Genomic DNA, 20437 nt, shown 5'->3' with positions numbered 1-20437 from the left:
AAACACTTGCTTAAACACTATGATTAAAGAAAAGAATTTTCTCTCTCTAAACACTATCTTAATCTAAAAACTTAGCCTTGCTTTCAAAACAGAATTTTACTACCAGTGCTGTTGCTGTCTTTCTCCTTCTTCCACTCCCAAAGGTAAGATGTGAGTTACGATGACCAGCGACACTGAAGTCAAAGAAGCAGAAATCTATGACTGCCACTGGGAATTTGACAACAACTGTCAATGTCTCACCAGATCATATCTTTACCCAGCTCTCTGTAGAAATAGCATATATTCGAAAAAACGCAACAAGCCACCCTGCTTCACCCCCACTCCACCCAGAAAGCCTGGATCACTCAGTCCATTTGACAATTTTGACTAATCTCTCTCAGTCGTAGGAGATGACCCACAACTGAACACCAAAACCAGAAGGGCCTTATCCAGAAAAATTCCAAGACCTCAAGCATACAGTGGGCCACTGCTTCGCTGAAGGGACGCAATGCATACCTTTCATCCCTGAACAGCCCACCCTGTCACGGCCACATAGATCAGGCTGAAGTGGCCCCCCCGCGAGGCAGGCAGTGGCTGCCAGGACAGCAAACCAGAGCATCAGACCACAAATACATATCAACGTGTTGGGTTTTTTTAAATGCAAATATGCATAATAGAGATTAAATTATTGCAAAAGTGAGAGGCTATGTCCAGAGTAGCGGCGTTGCACGGGCTCCGGCAGAGCCGTGCCCGCGAAGGCCTCCCATCGGGGTTTCGGCCAGCGGAGGCCGCCGGCCCTTCCTGACGCCGGGGCCCCGCCAGCAGCGCGCTGCGAGCTAGCCGCCCGCCAGCCACCGGCTCCTGGCCCCGTCCCGCCCGCCAGGCCCCGCTAGGAGGACGGGAACGGCCGCTTCGAGCGCGGCCGGCCCAGGGGAGCTCGGGGCGCCCGCCCGCGGCCTCCGAGCCGAGGCCCCGGCAGTCCCCCGAGGCCTGCGGCGCCATAGGATCCCCCAGGCCGCCGCCGTCCCATCCCTGCCGCCCTCGGAGCCGCGACAGCAGCCGCCGCCGCCGCCCCCAAAACTGAGCGAGCTGAGGCGAGCGGCCGCACCTTTGTGGAGAAGGCCCACGTCTCACCCCGGCCCAGCCCCACCGCGGGGGCGGCGCAGCAGGACAGCCGGCTCCCCTCCTCTGCCGCTGCCGCCCCGATCCGGATGCGGGCACGGAGCCGCCCCACCACCCCCTGAGCATCACAGCCTCCGGGGGCAGCCATTTTGTGGGCCGCGGCCCGGATGACATGTTGCGCGTCGTGCGTGGCACCGCCCCCCCTCCGCGCCCGGCGCCTGCGCACCGCGCCCCGTGGCGGCCGAGCCGGGGCAGCCTGATCAGCGCCGCGGCGGCGGCGGCCGGAGACAAAGCGACCGGCTAATGAATGGGACGGTCCCGCCCGGCCCTTCCTTTTAACTCTTTCGGGCCTGGCCGGGTGGCGGCGACGACCTCCGGCTTCCTCAGTGGTGGCTGCCCGGGAGGTGAGTGGCCCCGTTCCGGCACCGGGAGGGGGCTGAGGGAGGACGAGCCGGACCGCCCTGCCCGGTCCCCGCCGATCCCCTTTACCCCCCGCTCCCGCACCCACCGCCGGGTTTTGCCTCGGTGGCGCCGGTCCCTGCGCGGCCGGAGCCCCGCGCCCCCCCCCCCGGGCCCGGCGGCGCCCCGTCCCGCCTGGGAGCGCCCGCAGGACAGCGCCGCCAGGCCGGGGAGGGGGCGTGTGGCGGCGGGGCGGCGCAGGAAGCCGGGGACTAGGCCCACGGTGCTGGCTCCATTGTCTGCGAGGCCTCGGGAGGGGGCCCGGACGGCCCGGCGGGCGGGGGTCGCCGGTCCCCGGGGGCTCGGGGCTGGTCCGAAGCGCCCGGCAGGCTCTGCCGCCCCCCGCCCGGGGCGGGGGTGCCCGCCGAGCCGCTGGCCGCGCCCCTAGCCCGCCGGGCATTGTGCGCGGCGCGGGCCGGGCCGGGCCGGCGGGAGCCGCCGGGGCTCCGCGCCCGCTCCCACCTGGCGGGGCCGCGGCAGCCCGGCCCGCGGAGGGAACGGTGACCATGTGGCCGCTGCCATCCCGAGCTAAGATGGCCCGGGCAGCCCCGGGGGCGGAGAGCCCGCCGTCCTCCCGCAGCGTGCGGCTGCGGCGATCGCGGGGCGCACGGTGCGGGCCGGGGCTGCGGGGACCGGCGGGCTCCTCGGGCAGAGGTTTGCCGGCCGGGCGCCGGAGCCGAAAAATCCAGGAAATCCTAAAAAGCGTCCCCCCCGCCCCGAGAACGCGGGACACGAGGGGGGCAGGCGCCTCGGCGTAAACACCGCATCGCTTCCTGCGTGGGGTGAAGTTCCCAGCCCCGTCTGTCTCAGGACAGGGTCGCTCAAGAGGGGAGCGTAGGGAAAAACAGCAACACTTAACTTTTGTGTGCTGCTTCTCTCGTTTTTCTACTTGGGACGCCGTAATTTTGCTTAAAAATGCCTTCTGTAACTTTTACATCTACACTGAAACAGCTGCTGATGGCAGACACCGGCTCTGTACAGTGCTTGCTGGATTTCAGAGGATGTCTGATACATTTAAAGTTGTCTGCTGCACGTGCAGTCTACTAAAAGTGTAAAAACATTTATTAATGCTTTGAAAGGTAATTAACACGTTAATGGTCATTCCAGTTGTCATTGCTAAGTTTAGTAGTGTTTGGCTTTGCAGTGTTGGAGAAAAGTCCTCTTTCCCCAATTATTTCTCCCTGGTACTCATGTGTTAGCAGTTGTGTCTTTTTTCTGGGGAGGTGTCTTTGAGAGTTTTCAATCATTTAGCGTGAGCTGTCATGCTACGCCTATAATACCAAGCAGAGAAAGTCTCTCAAGCTGCCATAACATAAACATACTTCTCAGGATTTCCTTAGGTGTTGTTTTCTGTGTGGCCCATGATGTCTGTACATGTGTTTTGCTTTTCAAGAGAGTGAGCACAGTTCTTCTCTTTTAAAGGTTATCTGCAGTAATGCAACGTTTCACTTAAAAGCTCAGACATGCACCGTTGGGAGGATGTTCGTGGGGTACCTGCTGGGGGTAGTGAAGTCTGAAAGACTTTATCAACTATCCCCAGGATACCACGGCGCTACTAGAAAGCCTGTGTTTGTACAAATGCTGGTCAGGGGCACTCTAGTTATTATTTACTATAGAGATTGGTTTTGTGGAGAATAAAAACCTTCCATCTCTTCACTGTATGTTAAAAGTGGTAGAAATTCTTCTGCGAAGTCTTAGAAATTTGAGTGCTGTCTGCTAGGGATAAGACTGCCAGACAAGGTGCTGAAAGTTTTTATCTGGTTGGGTGTCTGTCTCCTTTGGTACTTACAGTGTTGCTACTACCATCCAGCTTTAACAGATGTTGAGGAATGTATTCCATAGAAGTTCTCCAGACCAGAAAAATGTAAGAATTGATTGAGAATAAGTAAAATGAAAGTAAAATGAATTATCTAAACTAAGCATCTCAGAGAAGAGTTTTCTAAACACTTGTACTTTTGAACAAGTGTAAATCTTTTACTGTTTCTCTATATAAAGCAAAATTGTGACAGGTACATCATCCTCAATGATAATGTGAAAGGCAAAGCATATAATAGCAGCAGGCTAGATGGGTGATGAACTTAGAGTAATGCTTGCTGTCTTTCTGTTACCTTGTCTGCTACGGCCTCTCTCTCTGTTTGGTGTTTCCACCCATTCTGGCTCATTTTAAAGCTAGACTGCAAACGTCCTGAGCAAGAATTGTGTTTGCAGAACAGCTGGTGTCATGGGGTCACGGGGTGGTTAGTGCAGAGGGGGGTCTACTTCAGTACACATAATACATCACTAAGGCTTGTAACAGATCCTTTGGAAACACAGGAGGACAACCAAATTTTACATGTTTGTTTAAAATTGTCTATCTATCTAAAGTTTTAGATATAGAATATCATCCTATCAAAGATTCCTACAAACTAGGTATTATGGAAGAAAGTCCTGGCAAACTCTTAGGTTGTAGGGAATGATTGCTGGTTTATGTGGCCTTTGAGCCCGTTGTGTCTCTTTTTTCTTCCCCTTTTTCTTGGAATTTGTTTTCTTCTAATTTTTAGAACCCTAAATACAATAACTTCCTAGAGATTGTTTTTTTTTTTTTTTGTGGCGCTCAGAAAGTTTGGGTTAAGGAATGCAGATACTGTCTCTTCCAAGACCTTGCTGCGTTTTACTGCTGTTCACAGTGAAGACTCTGTATGAGAGGATTTTGTAAATCCTGTCTTTTGGGCTTGCTTTTAATTTGTAGAAGTTCTCATCTTCAAAATGAGCAAATACGTGCTCGTGTAATGTACAGTTAAAATAATTGGCTTTATGCAAACAGGGTGATGATACATCTATATTAGCTTAAGTTTAGGTAGAAAGCAGTATTTAGATGGTTTAGTTGGGGTTTTTGCACAATGTGAACCATAGTGTTTAACTCATCATCGTGACTGACATTTTTTCCCTAAGTAGGAACAATCTAGATACCTTAGTAGTATCAACATAAATTAATGTAATTTACATGATGTTATCTGTTCTAGCATACACTTTTAAAACAGGCTTAAAAAGTTGTTCTCTTGCATGTGGCAAATGTGCATTGTTTTCTGTACAACTTCGGCTGTTTATTTTGCGTTTCCTACTGGCATCATCAATATCTGTCAGTTCACAACTATGGGATTGTTTAATTTCAACCAATTAGTAAAAAAATTGAGTAGTTTCTGTGGCCTAAAGATAGCTTTCAAGTGAAATCTGGAGTTTAAAGCACACACAACAAGAACAATGAATAAAGCTTTTATCAGGTTGGGGTTTTTTCCCCCAAAGTGGACGAACTTCTATCGTAAGTTATGTAGGGTGATACATAGTTTAACTATGGTGGTATTGTTTTGTTTCTTTTGGGTTTTTTTGGTGATGAGGCAGAGCATAATATAATGGTCTGTTAAAGCAACAACAGGGAAATAGCTTAATTTTTAAGATCCTTATTTTCATTCAAGTGTGTTAATTCAGGACAAATTGCGTTTTTATTTTTTTAATAAAGCAAACATATTGGAAAGTGAAGTATCAGTCTTTCCTATAACCTGTGTAAGACTGGTTTTCAGTGGATGTTGACATAAGAAATATTACGATATTACCATAATCTTTATTTAAACTTGCAACCTGTGTGCTCTGTTTAGCTCTTACTGCACACTTGCCTCCCTTCCATCACTCACCTTTTCCCCTTCCCCCTTTGCTTTGTAGTGACGCGTGGGGTTGGGCGATCCCTCTTTGAAGGTTTAGAGCGTTACTAGTTTTCTTCTATAGATGTCTTATTGGATTTTATTTTTTTTGAGTCACATCTGCTAGTTTACATTCACTAGTGTCATACAGGTATATATTTCCCTTGGTGCCTTAGAGTAATATCTGCACTGAGGGCTCTAATCTTCTGTGCATTTAATACAAAAGGCGGTTCTGGATTTCAGTAGTCAATAGCTTGAAAATTGTAGCTGAAAATAGGCTTGGTTTAACAGCTGTGACATATTTTAACAATAGTCTTTTGCAGTTCTTTACACATTTATGTAAAATCTTTAAAATTAATGATATATTTGTCTCATATGACAATGATCAAAGAATGTGTACCAATTTTGCCCCAAATATGTTCATTTAACTGGCATTTCAATAATTATGCTGCTTACCTGTTGCTGTAGTTCTGTATGCTGTTCTCTGAATCAATGTTTGCCTCCAAAGAATATAAGCTCAGATCTAGATAAAACGACTTTTTCTTTGTTGTTCTTTTCACTAAAATAAACAATCAAGAAGACCCAAACAATAATTGGAATTGAATGAAATGTTTGACCCAGCTTGAAAATATTTTATAGTCATCTTTAACACATGAAAGAATGGGGAAAATGACAGTGGAAGGGTTTTGAGGGGTCTGGTGTTGTTTTTTGAAGACATCATGGAGGATGAAGTTGCATTATTTGTACTGTGTCTTGCCTGTAGTCTGATGGCTCTGGCACTTGCAAGGAATGTGGGAGAGCCAGGTTCACTTCCTTGCTTTGCCTGAGGACCTGAATCCGCATCTCAGGAGAGCTCCCTGACTGCTCCTGGTGAGCACCCTGCGCTGGGTGAGTCTCGGTCTCCTTGGCTGACACCTTCCTCTTTGTATGCATTATTTAAATGTTCGCTGTAGTAGGGACAACTGAAGTGTCTCATCTTAACAGTCAAATTTGCCAGCTGCACAGCTCTGGAAATGTTTTCACTTGCTTAAGAGGGAGTATGGAAGTATTTTTATGTGAAAATGTTGGTGAAAGAGATTACATGTAATTCATTCCATAATGCACACTAAGCCAGCAATCGTGACCTTCTCCCTCTGAGAGGGGTTGTTCTCAAGGGGGAAAAAAGTTAAATGTGTGTGTGTGTATCAATCGCCATCTCACAATCTGAATAAGAGCAGTAAGCACTGGCTGATGGGGAGAATGCTGATTTAACCACTGTTGATGCTTGATCCATATGAAGTTTAGAAAAGAGGATGGAGCACCATCCTGACCACTGAGCATTGCAGAATCCAGCATTTTCTGCATTTGGGTTAGGAGTCAACATTGATTTCCCGGATTTTCAAAGATGGCAGAAAAATTTCTTTGTTGGTTGTTTTTTATTTAGTGTACTGGGGCAGTGAAACAGCTGAGGCCTGTGCACAATAACACCCATGTCTGTATAATGGTCAGTGGGACTGAAGTTGCAAAACTCCAAAGATATGTCCTGTGATAGACTGTTTTGGTCTGTTTTGTTGCTAAGTCAAAATATCTGACTTAATATGCTCCACTTGCAACCATTCCTTTCTCATACATGGGGAAGGATAATCTGGTGTTGATCCTATGTGTGGTGGTGCCACTCGGCGCTTGGTGAGATTCCCTGTCCCTGGGACACATACCAACCTAGGAGAAGTCAGGCATGAATTGCAAAAGACAAAGAATCAGAGCGGTAAGGAACTCTCTTAATGCTCCTGGCTCCTGCTTCCCTTATTGCTTGGAAACGGTAATGACAATCCATCACCCCCTGACAGCCTAGTACATCTGTACCTGGATCACGGCCCAACGGGAGGTGATACCAGCACTTGCAGATCTAGCAAGTTCTGGACTTGCACAACTGGTGGAAAGTACCAGAATATCCCATTGTCCGAGTTGGGCCAGAGTGGAAACATACCTGACAAAAGTTAATTATCTTGGACCCTGTAAGTAGAGATTCCGGTGAGACCCTTTGAGCTCTTTTGGATCGTAGTGGGCTGTGACCAGCATCTCCCCTGAGTCAGGATGTGCGCCGGCAGACACCTTGAGAATTAAAAGGCCAGGGCGAGTCAGCCCCCCTTGAGTCTCAGTTATCACCCGCTGAGGAATGCCGATGCGTTGTGATTATTGACTCCAAACTCTAAGAGGGAAATTTTAACTGTAGGCTAGCCTCTCTTTCATCCATCCCTCCATATACACATTAGCTCTTACGAGTGTGGATGTTCTTATACTTTACTGGATCCAAAAAGGGACACCCATTGACTCATTGGACTTGCCTGTTGCAAAGGGACCTTTGGTCCTCGCAGTTGAAAACTCGTGTGTGGGGGTGTGTGTGACCCCTCAAGTGGTGTGTGTTTGTACGTTTGTGCTCTGTGTGTATGTATTGATTTGGGTTAGTAAGTTAATGTGAATCTTGCCATTCTTGAAGCTATAATTAAGGCACTGTTCAATTATTTTGTCAAATCATCTTGTAAGTCCTTAAATCGGTTAATGATTAAGTGCTGCTAAAACTTAACCTCTTGATCTACCTCAAATCGTTAATAAATTTTGAATTGCTACTAAATCACAACCGCGTCAAGTATTTCCATCTGCAACACTGTGCTATTGCATGTTGGTTAATACACATGTGAGGTGCGGAGTGTAAGCCGTGTGTTTAGCTTATGAAGAGAAGGTGTAACAAGCTGCTGGATGAATCTGGTAGCACATTGAAAGGCAACAACAAGCTCCTTTGAAATCTTGCATGTAGCATAGACTTGGTTTTATTCATCATGAAATGTAGTCATCCCTAAGCATAAAAAAATGGAGCAGCGCCAAGACAAGTAGAAAAATTTGACTTTTAAATCTTTTTTAGTATTCATCTGGGGGGGTATTTTGATCTTTTTGCTTTGCAGCTCTAAGAGTTGAAAATGTCTAATTTTTTCTTGACAATTATAAGGGCTAGGGATTTTGGAAAGAAAAAAAAAAAGATGAGAGCTAGTCATCTAAGTGCAACTCCTGGAGCTATCACCTAAAGAGAAACTTGAAACATCCCATGACTTGCCACTTTGACAGCTAACATGACTAAAAAAAAATTACTGAAAGGAATTACTTTCTTCTCTTCCTTAGATACAATCATCATCATTAAGTGTGAGTAGCAAGTATTTAACCTCAAATGAAGCCGCCTGCATGCAGTGGAACAGATGTGTAAGTTTATTTGTTTGTTTTTCTCAGTAAACTAGCAGATAGCTTGTTTGTTTTGGGTCTTGTATCACTGTTGTTATTAATTTAGAGTAAGTCAATGGATAAAGATAATGAATAATTGTATGCTTGTGCATCGACTTGTGTGGAGCGTAATAATTTAACAGGAGGTTTGTATGAGTCTCTGAGACTTAAAAATTAAGTTTGGAAGCCTGGATATCTTTATAGTGTTACAATAATAGTAACTAGCTTATGATTTATGGTGCACCTCTTACTCTGTGGTAACAGCTGGCATATATACATCCTTACCTTGCAGTCTACCTCTTAAAAACGGGAAGTAATTGATATGCTACGTTCATCCTATACTCAGATTACACTTGCCTTACTCAGATTTTTGTATCCTCACTGATAGAGTAAATTTTAATATTTGCTTCTAGGGTTTTTGTCCGAAACATTTTTTTTCCCTCTTTATGTGTTCAGTTTGAGCTATTGAGTACAGATCTTTTGGAAGCCTGAGATTCTTGACTAAGACTCAGTAAAAAAACAAATGTTCATATGCAGATCAACATTTATATGTATGTTAAAAATAAATGTTATTTTTCTGTAGTGTTTCAGAGCATTCTGTTTATTTCCCCCCGCTGATAAAACAGTTACGTTTTTAAGCTGCCTATACACTGTTGGTTAACATGCACCTTAGCAACAGACAGACAATACGTTTAAGATAGGTCAAATGCTGAGCTAGGAAGTCTTGGTGGGTCATCTAAGACTCTGGCCTCTATAGGAAAACAAAAATAACAAAATTCAGATTAATTAACCTAGGAAAGTTTTCCTAGGTGGTGCATACAGAAGGTGTGGGGGATTTTGTTACATACTAAATCTGCTTATGGATCGTCTATCGTCAGAGTCAAAGCAAAAATGAACTGCTAGTGCTTTTCAAGTCTGCAGCATTTCCAAAGAGCAGGAAAGAGTAGTCATTGTTTGCAGCAGCCTTTCGAGTCAGTTCTACACAGTTGTAAAGAATTCTGATAAAAGGGACCATGTTGCTTTTGCCAGAATGTCCCGAAGTTCACTCTCATGTATTTAATACTGAATTGTAATATACTCATCTCAGGGTCACTTTATGCTTTGCACCGTTTCATTACATGGTGCCAAGCACTGTAGCATTTTATAGTTCCACCTAAAGTGCCTTTCTAATGTGGCTCTCAAGGTTAAAAGCCTTCAATGAAAATATCTACTTTAGTACTACCTGTCTACTGAAAATGAGTATCAGGTCTTAGTATCTTCAAGAAATATTTCTTGAATTATAGTCCCAGATGAAATAACTGTTGACTGCAAGTTCAGTTGTTCTGGTAGATAATAAAATCTGTAAGTGGTCAGTCTTAAAGAAATTAAATGCCAATATGAGCTCCAACGGAAAAGTGTATAGGTTTTATCACCTGTTCTTTGTCATATTCACATGCCTCATTGAAATTCAGATTGTAAGCACTCTGGAATAGAGTTTGGACAATTTTGGTCAGCCTAAAAATGCATTTATGTAACACATTTTGAGTTCCTTGTGACAATTTTTTTTCTTTAACTATTTTTTTAAGATTTTACAGAACACGATCATTTTCACATGTTTATTTTGAGGAACACGAAATGTGAGGAATATATCAAATACATAATCTTTTAAGTGATAGCATACTGCTTCCTGCTGGGGTATTTCTCCTTCACGACATGGTAGTTGAAGACTGACTTTGTTTTTCCTCTGTGTTTCGGTGTATCAGTATGCAATATGTCATATACTTACCAGTACAGACTGCACCACACAGCATATTATGAACAAGTTGAGAGTTGGAGTTGAGTAGTGCGGCCCAGAGGCTAGCGTTTTGCAAATGGTCCTTCTGTCTATGATGCTTTCTTCATTTGTAGTTAAGAAAGTGTTCATTTGGTGAAATGGGTACTTATACAGGGATGAATTCTTGAAAGAACAAAGATGGAAAGATTCTGCTTTCCAGATGTTATCTCCTCTGTCAAAATTTTAAGTTTCAATAGGTCAGAAATGTTATAGGTGTACATCCTTTAGCATCCCTTCTAAGAATTAAGGTCTTCCAGTGCATATGCTCTGCAGGAGCTTTTATGTGCGGTGAGATTACTGAAGAAAATCTAGTTCCTGATTAAAGGGATCTAGTAGTGTTAGAGGTGCCATGAGGAGGTGGGAGAGGAGAGAGCAGTGTGGGAACTGCTGCCTGTTTATAACTCCCACCCAACTACTGGCTCCCAGCTCTCGAGAGCTTTTCTTATTTAAGATTTGGGACCACAAATCCTTGCTGAAATGTGGCATAGATGATGGCAATCTTATCATATTTTCTGTTTTTATTCTGTGGTTCCCCTTCTTTCTTCTGCATTAAAGGTAGGAATGTGATATGCTAATAACGATGGGAGCATATCTACAGATGGGGGGGGGGGAACAACGCAAAAGACAACAGGGTAATACTGGTTACATGAGAGGTTTTCACTTGTTGTGACTTGCATTAGTAGCTGCTGAGATAGTAGGAAGAGTGGGTCAGCTTTCAGGGAGCCACGCAGTGTACAGACCATGCTGTCGGCAATGTCTTTGCATTTGACACTGGGGAGACAGGAGGAATGGAGGTTCTGTTCTTCTTTCCCTTTCCTAGTGATTTTTAAGTTGTCTTCTGTGGCTCACTGTGTGGTGGGGAGACCATAATCTGTTTATGACAGGAAATACAATGGTGCACGTAAAGAACAGGGATCTTCTTAATCCTTTTCCTCTCTCTAAATGTTTTTATTTATTTCTCTTTTCTATATATCACAAAATACTAGGTTTATTAAAATAATTATTATGGCTTCTGTATAATAATAGAAATCAAGCAAATGAGAACAGCAAGGGCTATCCTTTTCTTTACCCGCTCTTGTACTAAAAATGTCTTGGATCCTGCTCTGAATAAAACACCCATGTAACCTTATTCTGTAAAACTTATTTAAATTATAGGTTGTATTACGTGAATTAAAGCTCATGAACTGCACTGCTTAGAATAGGTACTACAAAAAGCTTTATTCTCCATTAAAATTCTTGGTGTATTTTTCATTAGCTCCTCAAGCAGAACCTTCATTTGCTCAAATTAAAACCCGTGCCTATGGCAGTAGGGTGGTTCTCCTGTAAATCGTTTCTTTTGGGAGAAGAAGACTGAGCTATTTGTTCACCAGGGACAGGAGTGTCTTTTTGGATTTCCTGCTAATGCTCAGAGTGGCACTAGTGGAAACGGCGTCGCCTTTCCTGGCTTGGGTGTCCGTGTCAGCTGGGGCTTTGCTGCAGAGTCTCACCTTGTCTTGAAGAAGGCAAAGAAAATGTGTCCCTAAAAAAGGTTAGAGGGAAAAGACTCCCTGTCATGGAGGGTAGGGACAGGCTGTTGGACAAGTGAATAGGGAGATATCATTTCTCTCTGCCATTTTATCAATAGGGATGTTTGTTTTGAGAGGGACAGAGTTGAGGACGTTGTTTTTTAAACTGGGATATCAGGTGAAAATGTCAAATGTTACCGATGAACGTACAGTTTACTTAGAAAATACCAAATGATAAAAAATACTTGAAAAGGGCATAAGAAGTTCATCCTTATGATGGGCATGAGTGATTATGCCTGAATGTGATACGGAAGCTTGGCTTTAAAGTTCCTGGTTGGTTTTGTTGCAGTTCTTGTGCTCATTGGCAACGTAAAACTGAGTATTTGGAACTTGGTATCGTGAATATTATTTTCTGTTTTATTTAGTATATCTAGTAAAGGGTCTTTTCCTTGCTTCAAGTAAAATCTAGATGTATTTCTTCAAATTATTACATGAGGAAGAAAGAAGATACCTGGTACAGAGAAGAAACAGATTTCTGTGGAGAATCATTTGCAACTGAGGTTATCTTCAAAAAATAGTTTTGTGACAAAAGAATGATTAAGCCTACCTGTAAAAAAAAAAAAAATAATCCCTACATAGTATTTAAACTACTGTTTATTCTCTGGAAATATATTTTTTTTCTTTTCAGGGATTATGACTCTTTCTAACCTGCCTTTATATGCACAAGCGTTCCAAGTTACAAACACATAATATAAGCGTAGTACTATGTCATATTAGACATATACAAATGCGATATATGTAAACCATGGGAAACCTTTCCATAGCACAAGTGAAGCTATCTGAGGACATGTAACTAACTGGCATCAATATGAACACAGAATTGGATTAATGGGTAGCTATGAAGGGTTTTTCAAACAGACCTCTTCAGACTTGATCTGGTTAGTGCCAAAATAGATACCTAATATATGATAGCCTTAGCAGTTCAACAGATAACGGTTCAATTTCATTTATTTATTTATTTATTTTTATTTTAGACAAATTATGGTTCAAATAGGTTAATATAACACTACATTCTGTAAAGGACCCTGTTTATATTTTGTGAGGTTTTTTTCACTTATGCTTATATGGATTTTTTCAGCAAGATTTCCAAGAAGATTTTACTGTGCACAAGCCATGGCGTGCCTCTCCTGCTTTTTCATTCTTCATCATCCTGACTGTTCAACTGTGTAACCCTCAGCTTTCTCCTTACAGGTGTCTCATTTTTAACTGTTCGAAATCATCCTTAAAGTACTTAAGGTTTCGCTCTTACTGAGTTTAACGATAGATTTAAAAAAAAAATAACAAAAGTGTGTGTTTTCTAGTATATTGCAAGCTAGGAAGATGAACCAGTCAGGGGAAGAATCTCCTGTCCTAATCCTATCCCGTTTCATTTTGTCAGCTGTGGATTACACAGGAGGAGGAAGAGGAGGGAGTAATGGGCTAGGCAGAGGAATTGATCACTTGGGGAAAAGCAGTGTCAGAGGAGCTTTGCTTTGAATTTTCTGATGCTTTTCTGAAAGCAGGTTGCTGTTCTCTAGCAACATATGGTAAATGTTTTGTCTTTTGTCTTTCATTCTTTTGGAACTTACCTTGTTGTTACTGTGTTTTTGCTTGTGTGTTCTTTCCTGTTCCTTGGTAATACTGATACTTTTCCCCTGCCTTGTTCTTATTTTTATCTTCTGCATTTTACCTTTGTTTTGTGTTACTGCAACCTTTGTTTGTTTCCCTTCCCCTCGAATTGTACAGCATGAGATGCTAAAAGCAGCTTTCATGTTCTGTTCTAAAAAGTGCTATAAACCAAGTCATGCATGCTTCAGCTGTTTAAAAAAATCTAATGTTTTTTGTAAGAAAATCACCTGATCGCTTGTAACGTCAAGAATTGTCCCATCTTATTAGCATATAATACTTATTTGTCAAAAAATGCAAATGATAAAAATATCAAAATAAGAGTACAATCTGTGAGTTCCACTTGCAGCAACATTGAACTGATGTGTAAGACTTGGGAAAATCCTGCTTTAAGTTTTAATTAAATTATTGGTTAAAACATCAACATTTTAACAAATGACGGACAGATCTGACATTTGGTAGGTGTGAACAATAGCACAGAAACTTAACCTGCAACTATTGCTTCAGTAGTATCATACCAGATAATGAGAAAGAACACTTAAATGTTTAAGAGACAGTTTGGATCCTAGACAAATGTTGACATAATTTACTTACTGTGACAGAGCGATCTCTTAGTAAAAAGCTGGGACAGAAATGATTAGCATGTGTACAACCTGCTTTTTTTTTTTTTCCCCCTCCTTTCTTACACAGTGCTGCTATGGGAAGTTAGCAAAGGGCGTGGGAAGGAAGGTAGCCCTGTTTGAGATCTGATGGTATTTTTAGTGCACTCAGGAAAAGAAAAAAAAGCAACAATTAAAGGCTTATCAGGTGGTTGTAGGTGTGAGTAGTGTTACTATTTGTGGTGATATGTAATATTATATATGGTGGTACATGCAACGTAGTGATATTTATTTTTTTATAAAAAAACTTGTGAGTGACATTGTTTTGGCTGAGGTGATTATTTCACTCTGGTTTTAGCTTTGCATTTTTAATTTTATTTCTAAGATAAATGCTGTTTGAAATCCTGGAATGAGGATTTTTTGTGTTATGGGCTTTATAGTGTTTAGGAGTGCTGCTTAAACATAGGCAGTGGAGAATGATGCTTCAAATAGATACATGCTTCATACATTCTCAAATAAATTATGAAGACTGATTTTTCCAGAAATAAATTTGAGTTTTGACTCCCTACCCTGTATTGGACACCTGTTTTATTCTGAAATGTGCTGAGCTGTCAGCCTGTATCAGCGAGGTCTGATGAAGCATTTGGGTACCAAGCCTGTTTAGCAAATCTAGTTGGGCACTAAACAGGGATGCCAGTACTAAATGTCATCCAGATGTGAATAATGCTAACGCAAACATCCTTATTTATATCAGACTTCAAAAACAATGGATACAAAATGTATAATATTTTAAAAAGCATCTCAATCTTTATAAGAAGTTTTATGGTTGAGGATTTACTGGTGTAAGAACTGAATTAAGAACCAGGTCCTCTTCTAAAAAAAACCAAACCACTAATCTTGAAAATGAAATCTTACTTCATGTCTGCTTTGTAGCTATATCAAGGTATTTTTTTAAAACAATGCTAGTCTGGAAATCGTACTGTTTCTCTTCAGTTTTGCCATTGTCATGAATTACTTTCACTCCTTTTACACATTGGTGCAAGAGCCCGCGCAGTGCAGGGGGAGCTGGAGTGCACACTTTCTTCCATACACCCTGATGCAGATGATTTAGGGTTTGAGATGGAGATATTTGTACAAAGCCAGGACTTCTGGTTCTTGAATCATTCCTGAGGTTTCAGGGAACATCAGAAAAATGGTTGGTAAACAGAGTCCCATAGACTTTGATATTTACATCAGCAAGAGGAGAAAACAGATGTACAAAATAAACCAGCTTTTAAAAGAGTAAGAGGCTGAGTTTGAGGAGTTTGTGTGTGTGCAATGTTAGGTGTTTTCCATGTGCTGGTTAGATTTTAACTTGACAATGTCCCTTTAGCAAGAGTCTAAAACTAAAACTGTCACTTCTGAGCTGTGCTGCTGATTTTTATCTTCCCGCATTACTGCTAACGTAGTGGGGGGGGGGAAACAGAAGACAGACAGAAGAGTCCAGAGACTGCTAAACCAAAAAAAACCAAACTTGGCACCAGCAGGTCTATTTTACTACTTAATATAAAATAGCTTATGTTCACAGTAAAATTATTTGATGTTTTGAGGGGCAGGGGGCAAGAAAGGGGGGAATATTTACATTTAGCTGGTAGTCTTTTTAACTTTTCAGTCTCTACTTCAGCTGAATTCCTCCATTTGTGATTAGGGCTGAGTACCCAGAGTCTAATGGTGATAGTTACGGCTATAATACCCAGCTCTCCACACCTTGGTTTTTCTCTGTCTGATTGGGATGACTGATTTAGGTCCTAGCTTACACCAAGCACTGAGTTTTTCCGCGATGTGAAGAGGCATGAATGATCTTTATACTTGGATAAATCGGAGGTCTCTGTGTCACGTCCTGACAAGTAGCATGAGTACACCAGGGAGCTCACGTACCTTTCTTGGAGGGCTCTCATTCTTCCTGACCTGTCTCCTAGGCCTCTGAGCGTGCACCTTTTTCCCATCGCTGTTCAAAGCACGTTTTCATTTCCTTCCTTATGCATTGCTCTGGATATTTATTTTCTCTTTGTAATTTTTCCCAGCTTCTCCTCTCTTCAGGGATGAGGGTGCTGAGCACAGCAGCTGCCCTGCCAGGATGCTGCCCTGCTTCTTCCAGGAGCTGAAGCCCAGCAGTCGCAGCATCCTTGAGAGCTGCCTGGTTCCTGCCTCCCAGCCTGTTCCAGCCCCTACGTGTGGCACCCTGCTTGGCTGGCCACATATCTGTGAAATGCTTCAGCCTTGGAGGAAATAATTCTACCCTCACCTTTTTTTTTCTTATTCTTTCCTGTCCCCCCGCCTTCCCACCACCAGCTTTAGTATGAGCTGAATCGGTCTTTTCTTGTTTACGCAAACATATAAAACTGTTCATGAATGTTCCCTATGTGTAAACTGGGATTTTGCTAAATGTTTGTCTCACTCCAATATGGAACTTCGAAAATCATTATAAAAGCTTTTTGTCATTCTACAAGTGTTTCAGGAGTACTTAGGGAGCCTTAGTGAGGGTGAGACCTTGATGGATAAGCCACATAGTAAGATGATGCTGTAAAACTAATGGCAGAATAGATGGAACAAAAGAAAAAAAAAGAAAGAGATTAAAAATAAAACATTACAGCCCTCCTAATTGGGAGGGGTCATGGAGGGAGAAATTTAGACTTCTGCAAGAACCAGTAGTTTGTGACAGAACAAGAGCTAAGCCTAGATCTTATTTGTCAGCTGATATTAAAAAATGTTGTATTTCTGTTAGTCCATATATATCTAAAAAAAAAAAAAAGAGATAAGTAGGGAAAAAGCATAGTAAATAGTTGAAATTTTAAATAAAAATACTTTCAGTTTCTAACATCAGGGTTTTTCTCTCCAGTAAAAGAGGGCACTTATAAAAGTAAGAGCTTCTGTCCTTTTTTTGTTTTTTTCTCCTTTTTATCTGTATGCCCTTTTTGGTTTCTTTTTATTGACTTGGATATGATTTTGGTGATGATGTTTCCCCTTCCACTAACATGCTTCTCCGATTTTTTAATTTTTTTTAACATATTTTCTGTTAAGTTCACAAATTCCTATAAACTTTAACTCTTTCATATAAGATTAATAAAAATGTCTAATATTATTTGTCCTGATTGTTATATTCTGTTCCAGTGTTCAGTTAGGGTGAAGACTATTCCTGTCAACAAGGAGCAATGTACAGTATTGGTGATGCTGTTTCAACACTTTACTCTTTTGTGCCCAGATGGAGCGTTTGGGGTTGTGGACATGGGAAGTTATTTTGGAAGTTGGAGAGAATACCTTTGTAAAACCTCAACAGTTATCGCTTAACGTAAGATCTGCCTTTCAGGTGACTAGAAAAGTAATGGAATAGTAAAGGTGGCTTTACCTCCCTCTTTTTTTTTTTTCTCTCCCAACATTCCTCTACAAATTATACCTCCCATGAGGTCCAAAACAAGTTGTTTCTTTTATTAAGCCTTACTTTCTGTACTTTGATCCCAATTACGCTGTTGCATCCACTATTTCATGCTTGTACCTCCGTGCAGATTCCTGTGAGCTTCGGTGAGACTTGAGCGTAGAACCCACCTCGTGTCAGAGTGGGGCTGACATGCTAATTTTGCAGCCTCTTCTAATACCACATTTTAATCGCGTAGTATCTTGCAAACTTCTGCAGCTCTTTACGGGTGAGCTGCTGCTGATACTTCGTCATGGGAAATTTCTATAGAAAAAATACGTCCCTGTTCTTAGTTTTCCTTCTTCAAGGGAGCTGTAATTTTGAAAAGCAGTAAGGTTCATCTAGGCTATACACTTATAAAAATATGTCTTACTTATTTGCTACGTATTTTTGGATGTGTGTCTTGATTTCAGGGGTTTTCTGAGTTTTTTGTTTGTTTGTGGAGTGTTTTTTGTTTAGCAAATATTCCCTAATTAGCATCATACCTGTCATTGAAGTGGAAACTAATAATAATTTCTTAAAATGCCTTCCCCTTCTTGCTTGCTTTTAGGGATTTTCCTTTTACTTGATGTTCTTAATGACACCTGTACCTTTCCAAAAATAAACAAGATTAGCACTATTTATTCTAAAACTGACATCCGTTTGTGCCAATTGTTTTTAATGTGCTTTTTTTACCTCCTACGCCAAAATCTGTCACTACTTTCGATTTTATTTTTTTTCCAAACTAGTGAATAGTTTTGCTTTCACTTTGTCTCCACATTTTGCACCTTTCTTGAAACAACTGCTCTTGCATTTTCAAGGTGTGTGTGTTTGTATTTACACTGTATGCACTTGTATAATAATTTAAAGTTTTTTTGTTTAAACTACTTTCTCTAGACCATAATTTGCAGTAACATTCTGTAATATAATCAGGTCTGTGATTATTGCCGGACTACTCAACCTAAAATCCTTTAAAGCTTGCAGCCACTATCTGCTTTACAAACAAAAAAATTCCTCATGGTTCAGTGTCCTTTCATACTTTTTCGTGCTTCTCTGTATGTTAATGTATATCTCTGCAATCCCAAGACACCAGTGTTTCTCTCCCCCCACCCCCCCCCTTCCTTCAGCAGTGATTTCTTCTGGCCATGGTAGTCTGCTGTAGCACTCTTTGGATCAGTGACGTTCTCCTGACATTTCTTATCGACCATCATAGACTTTCGGTAATCCCATTTTGAATGGAAAATCCTATAAAATGTTTCTGCAGGCTTCTTACCACAGCAAACCACCGACTGTCTACAGCTGCTCAGGACCTAATAGGCTAGAGTAGAACATTTGAGTAGATAATTGTTCTCTAGTTCCATTTATTTTCTTTGAAGATTTTTGTTGCAAGGTGACTCTTAATTCTCTTTGTTTCGCAGCTTGTCTGTATCTAATTGAGGAGATTTCAAATGCATAAATCACTTTAATTTTGAGCTCACTGCCTGTAGCCTTTTGTACCTTTGAAAACATCTTCTTTCTCCTTGACTATCCTGTTTGTTTAGCAGTAGTCCTTAATTTTGAGTAGCTTGTGTCCAAGGGTAAATAAGCTATGTAAAGGTGGTCATAAGCAAATTCACACTTTGTTCTAGGTTACTGTAAAATTTTAAAATAGGATAGAGTGTTTTGTTTGGTTTTAAAATGGATTGACTCTTACATACAGTTGGTGTGGGAGGAAGAGATGAAAACTATATCCATCTCTCTAACCCTGAGCATATTGGGAACCATAGTCTAAAGAAAATTTGGGTTGAACCCTCCAGGATGTTTGAGGGGAGGGAGCGTGAATTAATTTTACACTGTGATGTAGTAACATTCAAAGCAGTAGAGATCATGCTTAGATGTTTGAAAGAAAATGGAAAAACAAACAAAAACAAAAAAAAACCCCAACCCACTAACCATGCAGAATCTTTTAAGGGGCATCCAGCTTTGGGGATTTCCCAGGAAGTGATCTAGCAGCTGTAACCAGTCTCCTCTAAGAATCTCAGCTATTCCACATTCCTAGAAGGTGGCAACAATACCCAGAAAAATATGTACTATGTAGCCAGAAACCTGTAACAGCCATAAAGTGGAAAATATATAATTAATGTTTTATTGCATTAAACTCAGTCATAAGTACGATGAAATAGCGTAACTTGCCGCAGTATTTAAGCACTTCATAACACTGCTAATAGCATAACCCTCCTAACAGCATGAAAGCGTTTTATATCACTGATGAATATAAGTATAGAAATAGTACATAGCTCCAAAAGCAGACCTATGTTTAATTGCAGAAATAGGGGATAGAAAAACATGTTAATCAACAATCTGGATACTAAAGTCTGCAAGTAAAAACAAAGGGTACAGAGCAATCAGGAAAGATTTCTGGTAGAACCAGAAGAGTTTCTGGTCCTAAAGAAAAGAAGATAAATAACATCAGGAGCAGATGAGATTGCTTCCCACACCCTTTTTGGTGGAGGAGATTATGAGCATTAAAAACACCCAGCAACAGCAAGGGGAAATAAGGAAAAATGAAGTCTGTTACCGTGGGTCCTGCTCCAGAGTCCAAATATCTCTCTCGCTTCAGCAAGGAAAAGCATCAAGGACCACAGCAGTATTTAACTACATGGCATCAGCTCAGTGCTATTGTATACTCAAAGCTAATTTAGGATAAGGTGATTAGGGCCTACTGGTTTGAATATATAGTGATAATGGTTGATAATGATTAAGAACTTAACCATTGGCAATGTGTGTTGTTAATGAATGTCAATCTAGTTAAGTATTGTTGTGAAGTTTGCAACTGGTCTCTTTTATCAGGTTTCCAAATCTTCCCATCACAGCTACCTTCTGCTTAGTTGTGATAAGCAGCAGCTGTTCATCAGGACAGGGACAAGCAAAGCATCTCCATGGATTTTTCTGCTTGAAACCTA

General features: G+C 41.6%; 1 protein-coding gene across 3 annotated transcripts in view; it reads right to left on the bottom strand.

Moving 5' to 3' along the window:
• Nucleotides 1–1247, bottom strand: part of BRD1 (bromodomain containing 1) — a 75763-nt gene extending 74516 nt beyond the window's left edge. For all 3 annotated transcript variants that reach the window (XM_063323356.1, XM_063323362.1, XM_063323361.1), the window contains exon 1: nucleotides 1088–1247. The gene's annotated coding sequence lies outside the window, so the exon portion shown is untranslated. The remainder of the gene's footprint in view (nucleotides 1–1087) is intronic.
• Between the last annotated feature and the right edge of the window lie 19190 nt (nucleotides 1248–20437).

The sequence above is a fragment of the Chroicocephalus ridibundus genome, chromosome 1 (genome assembly GCF_963924245.1).
Source record: "Chroicocephalus ridibundus chromosome 1, bChrRid1.1, whole genome shotgun sequence".
Classification (NCBI taxonomy): Eukaryota; Metazoa; Chordata; class Aves; order Charadriiformes; family Laridae; genus Chroicocephalus; species Chroicocephalus ridibundus.
Note: the sequence above shows the minus strand (reverse complement) of the source record. Positions and strands in the feature narration are given on the sequence as shown.